We start from the raw sequence: 6000 nt of genomic DNA, 5'->3' as shown, positions 1-6000 counted from the left end.
GATCTGGTAAGGAGTTTTATAGCATTGATTCAATGGCAGAGTTGCTGATAAGATGAGGGTGTGTGTAGAGTCTGTACTCCTTTAAACTGGTTGCAGATAATCTCTTGATAACCTTTTCTGATTCCTTTTAATCTGGCCTCAGATGGTCTTCTCTGGAATGAAGAATGTTGACGTCTATTTATCAGGGGTTTCATTTCTGTATGCATTCATGCTGGGATCTATTTGTGCTGCTGTTGTTGGTATTTGTGTGCATCTTTTGTGTTTTGGTGTTATAAAGCTTATAAAAATGGGAAATGTTTCACCTATCCAAAGAAAGATCTTTGGGGTGCCCATTAGATATGTTAAGATCAGACAGCAATGACCCCTGAATGGCTCACAACTAAACAATCTGGCAGTCAGAAGTGCTTTACAAAGGGGAGGAACAGTCTAAAAATGAACATGCCCAGCGGGCTTCTTTGGACTTCAGGCATCCAGTTCTAATTTCCCCAATAGGAGCCCCAGAGAAGAATATGGCATCCAAATCCAGTAATCTTGCCTGGAGAATTTCATGGACAGAGGAGCCTCAGATCAATTCAGTTGCTCAGTCATGTCGGACTCTTGCGACCCCATGGACTGCAGCACTCCAGGCCTCCCTGTCCATCACCAACTCCCGGAGTTTACTCATACTCATGTCCATCAAGTCTGTGGTGCCATCCAGTCATCTCATCCTCTGTTGTCCCCTTTTCTTCCCACCTTCAATCTTTCCCAGCATCAGGGTCTTTTCAAATGAGTCATCTCTTTGCATCAGGTGGCCAAAATATAGGAGTTTCAGCTTCAGCATCAGTCCTTCCAATGAATATTCAGGACAGATTACCTTTAGGATGGACAGGTTTGATCTCCTTGCAGTCCAGGGGACTTCAGGAGGCTTCTCCAACACCATAGTTCAAGAGCATCAATTCTTTGGTGCTCAGCTTTCTTAATAATCCAACTCTCACATCCATACGTGACTACTGGAAAAACCATAGCTTTGACTAGATGGACCATTGTTGGCAAAGTACTGTCTTTGCTTTTTAATATGCTGTCTAGGTTGGTCATAATTTTTCTTCGAAGGAGCAAGTGTCTTTTAATTTCATAGCTGCAGTCATCATCGGCAATGATGTTGGAGCCCCCCAAAATGAAGTCTGTCACTGTTTCCACTGGTTCCCCATCTATTAGCCATGAAGTGATGGGACTGGATGCCATGATCTTAGTTTTCTGAATGTTGAGTTTTAAGCCAACTTGTTCACTCTCCTCTTTCACTTTCATCAAGAGGCTCTTTAGCTCTTCACTTTTTGCCATAAGGATGGTGTCATCTGCGTATCTGAGGTTACTGATATTTTTCCTGGAAATCTTGATTCCAGCTTGTGCTTCATCCAGCCCAGATATTCTCATGATGTGCTCTGCATATAAGTTAAATAAGCTGGGTGACAATATACAGCCTTAACATACTCCTTTCCCTATTTGGAACCAGTCTGTTGTTCCATGTCCAGTTCTAACTGTTTCTTCCTGATGTGCATACAGATTTCTCAAGAGGCAGGTCAGGTGGTCTGGTATTCCCATCTCTTTAAAAATTTTTCAGAATTAGTTGTGGTCCAGAGGAGCCTGGCAGGTTACAATCCATGGTATCGCAAAGAGTCAGACACTACTGAGCAACTAGCACTTCATTTCTATAAGGAGCTCAAAAGATACTCTTACTTGTTTCCCTTGAGGCACTGTAGCCATGAAATTAAAAGACACTTTCTCCTTGGAAGAAAAGCCATGACAACCCCAGACAGCATATTAAAAAGCAGAGGCATTACTTTGCTGACAAAGGTCCATCTAGTTAAAGTTATGGTTTTTCCAGAAGTCATGTATGGATGTGAGAGTTCGATCATAAAGAAAGCTGAGCACCGAAGAATTGATGCTTTTGAACTGTGGTGTTGAAGAAGACTTCTGAGAATCCCTTGGACTGCAAGGAGATCCAACCAGTCCATCCTAAAGGAAATCAGTCCTAGATATTCATTGGATGGACTGATGCTGAAGCTGAAGCTCCAATACTTTGGCCACCTGATGTAAAGAAGTGACTTATCAGAAAAGACACTGCTGCTGGGAAAGATTGAAGGCAGGAGGAGAAGGGGACGACAGAGGATGAGATGGTTGGATGGTATCACTGGTTTGATGGACATGAGTTTGAGCAAGTTCCGGGAGTTGGTGATCGACAGAGAAGTCTGGAGTGCTGCAGTTCATGAGGTCGGAAAGAGCCAGACACAACTGAGGGACTGAACTGAACTGAAATGAGGCAGAACCAGGATCCTGTCCCAAGGCTGCACTATTGTTTCTTGGCTACTCCTCCCTTGTTTTGCATCCTCTCTCTTCCCTAATTATCAACTGTTTGAATCTGTCTTTCAGGACTCAGGGAAGGTCATGGAGGCTAGAGTCTGTTCCCTACAAACAATGACTTGGGGACACAGACACAGAAACACTTCTGTGCCCATGAGCCGCACAGGATGCTGATCGGTTTCAGTACAGGACACCAAAGACAGGCATTGATAAAAGGGGGAGAAGACCAAATAGTATACCTTTCATCCTTGAGGGAGAACATAATCATACTCAAGCAATTTTATAGCAGTGAAGAGGTAATGACTTTGTGGTATGAAAATGCCCACATTAAGGATAGTGAAAACCAAAATCAACTGAGAAAATATTACTCCAGAGAAACTAGCCTGTTGCTTTGGGATTGAAGTATCAATACTTCAGAGGGTTGTCTGACACTTGTAACTTTGTATCATTCTGGCAGAAAAAACTAAGGGTAGAGTGTAATATTGCCCTACCGCAGGCAATTTTCATGAAGGGATTTTGCTATGAACTTGCGAAGATGTTGTCAACAACTTTTATTCAGTGAAAATACAAATGCTATCTATATACATTACAAGCATGAAATACATCTTTTACATAAAATTAATTTCATAGTCTCTTTATACACGTTTTTCTATTATGAGCATTTGAATATTTTGCAACATTTTATTTCCCAGTGGTTGCTGAACAACTGTAGAATTAATGTTTTACCAACCACATTCTCAAACAGATGTTTTGAAAGGATGATTTTAATCAAGAAAAATCCTTTTAAAGAAGTCTGTAGTTTTTTTAGCAGAATAACTAATAGCCTTGTTGTGCAGAGACTTGACTTGAGTTCAAATCCTGGGTTCAACCTTTACAATTCATTTAACTTCTCTGAGGTTTAATTTTACTTACCTGTAAGTGAATATATCAATAAGCTACTTCAAAAAGCTGCAACAAGATATAAATGAGATATGTAGGTAATTCATATAGCCTAGTATAAAATAGACATTCAGTAAATGTCAGACATGGTTTATAGTAAGATAAGGCCAGCTACTAGTCACTTGCTTTGTGTTCCTGCTTTTCAGTTAATATTTAATTATTAAACAAAAGTATGAAGTGACTCATTGGAAATTAATCCATCCTCCCATCTCACTAAATTCTGTCATTTGCTTACACACATGTGAGCAATTAAATGGTTTTAGGAGCAACAGAGTGATTTAGTGTAAATGTGGAAGTTTTAATATTTTATATAAAATTTTCAAGGAGAGACCAGGTAATAATAGGAAGCCTTGGTGTGGAAACTAATGTTTCCTCTGAGTGTTGATTATTAAAATAACTTCTTAACAAAACCTATGGACAGTCTTTTCCTGGATAGCTTCTGCCTTTGTGGTTTGCCTCCAAAATTCAAACTCTTCCAGATGTTTCTGTTTTACACAGTGCTTTGAGACTTTTCCAACTTTTTCTGTGTATGATACTTTAAGATGATCTCCCCTGCTGCTGCTAAGTCGCTTCAGTTGTGTCCGACTCTGTGCAACCCCATAGACAGCAGCCCACTAGGCTCCTCTGTCCCTGGGATTCTCCAAGCAAGAACACTAGAGTGGGTTGCCATTTCCTTCTCCAATGCATGAAAGTGAAAAGTGAAAGGGAAGTTGCTCAGTCACACCCGACTCTTTGCGACCCCATGGACTGCAGTCTACCAGGCTCCTCCGTCCATAGGATTTTCCAGGAAAGAGTACTGGAGTGGGGTGCCAAATATACACTGTGGCTTCCTTTCATTTTTGTTCTATGAATTTCTCCTCCTCTCTGCTTCTCAACCTCCCTAAGAGCTACTCATTCTTCAGGACTTTATTCAAATTGGAATGATCCTCCCTCTTCTGCTGCTGCTGCTGCTGCTAAGTCACTTCAGTCGTGTCCGACTCTGTGTGACCCCATAGATGGCAGCCCACCAGGCTCCCCCATCCCTGGGATTCTCCAGGCAAGAACACTGGAGTGGGGTGCCATTTCCTTCTCCAATGCATGAAAGTGAAAAGGGAAAGTGAAGTCGCTCAGTCGTGTCCAACTCTTAGCGACCCCATGGACTGCAGACTACCAGGCTCTTCCATCCATGGGATTTTCCAGGCAAGAGTACTGGAATGGGGTGCCATTGCCTCCCTCTTCCAGCAGTGATTAATACCTGCATAGAGCATTCATCTATATAATCTTTAAGAAGGATCTTCCAGTGTTCACTCATACGGTTATCTTTTATCTAATCATATAACATTATATACATCTAGAATGCCTGGCACAGTGTCTATGAGCTGTAGCCTACCATGCGCCTATGTCCATGGGATTCTCCAGGCAAGAATATTGGAGTGAGTTGCCATGCCTTCCTGTAGGGGATCTTCCCTGATAAATGAAGTGAGGGTAAAAAGTTGTTTTTCTCCTAAACATTGATTGCAAATTTTCAGAGAAATTAAAGGGAAAATACCTTGTTTTTATAAGTAATTCAGAATCATATCTAGCAGTGATCCTTGATTAACACCATGAAAATCTTTGACCCTTTTTTTTTAAGGTAATAGAAATGTTTCCTACTTATAAGTATTTATTCTGGAGGATAAAAAAATGTGTTTTCCCTCTTGTTTGCATTTATAATTAGACTCTGAAAGACAGATTTTTTTTCACTAGATTCATTATACCTTATTTGAAAAAGACAGTTGCAATGCCATCTGGCTTGGAAAACTGAGAACAATTTAGTTGTTGATTTTAGAAGTGAAAAATATCAATGTCACCTTTTGAAAATAAAGGTTTGAAATGTAAATAATCACTGAAAATATAATAGTAAAGTAAAAATCAGGAAATTTCAGATTTGTGACCTAGATTTTATTTTACCTTTGAAACAGACAGTTCCCAAGGAAGTCAATCTGATGTGTTGAATCTATGACCGGACCAGAAGGCTTTGGTTTTTGACCTATTCAGGTGTCCAGAATGATAGTATTTAGTTTACTGTTGCCGTCACAACAAGAATCTACCTCTTTCTCTCTGTCAATTTCCTACTGCTTTTTACATTTTATCTAGTTGACCTGCATATTTCTATAAAGTATATCAAGCATTTTTTGAAAACTATAAAGCATAAATAAACATACAGTACACCTGAGAGATAAATAATAGGTAAATAACCCAGGAGAGGCAGACAGATAAGAATGACGGTGCCCGCTGCAGTTTACGAGATTTATTAGACAAGGTTATCCAGGAGTGGTGTTTGCTCTTGCAGCCGGCCTTATAGTTATGATACTTGGAACTCTTGATACATCTTCTATTTGTATTTTTTTAAGATCCCATATCATCATTCAAGAACGTTTAAAAAATATTAATGGCAACAGCAAAGTAGCAATGCCAAAGGCATATACCCTGTTGCAAAAGTGTCTGACTTATAAATATGAGTAGAATCAATAATGTTAGGACACCAGAGGAACTGTTCCATGGCCTTTTAAATCCTACTTTGGTAAGGACTACCGTTGCTATAATGAATTCAGGTATGTGTATTCCGGTTTTCTTCTGTCAGCACTTTTTTGTTACATATATAAATTCATAGTGCACTGTGAGTGTGTATAGTTTTTGATGACTGCCCAAAGAAGCAGAGAATATACTTGAAGACAGGCTTAATTTTCTAAAGAACCTTAGAAA

The sequence above is a fragment of the Bubalus kerabau genome, chromosome 2 (assembly GCF_029407905.1).
Source record: "Bubalus kerabau isolate K-KA32 ecotype Philippines breed swamp buffalo chromosome 2, PCC_UOA_SB_1v2, whole genome shotgun sequence".
NCBI classification, from domain to species: domain Eukaryota; kingdom Metazoa; phylum Chordata; class Mammalia; order Artiodactyla; family Bovidae; genus Bubalus; species Bubalus kerabau.
Note: the sequence above shows the minus strand (reverse complement) of the source record.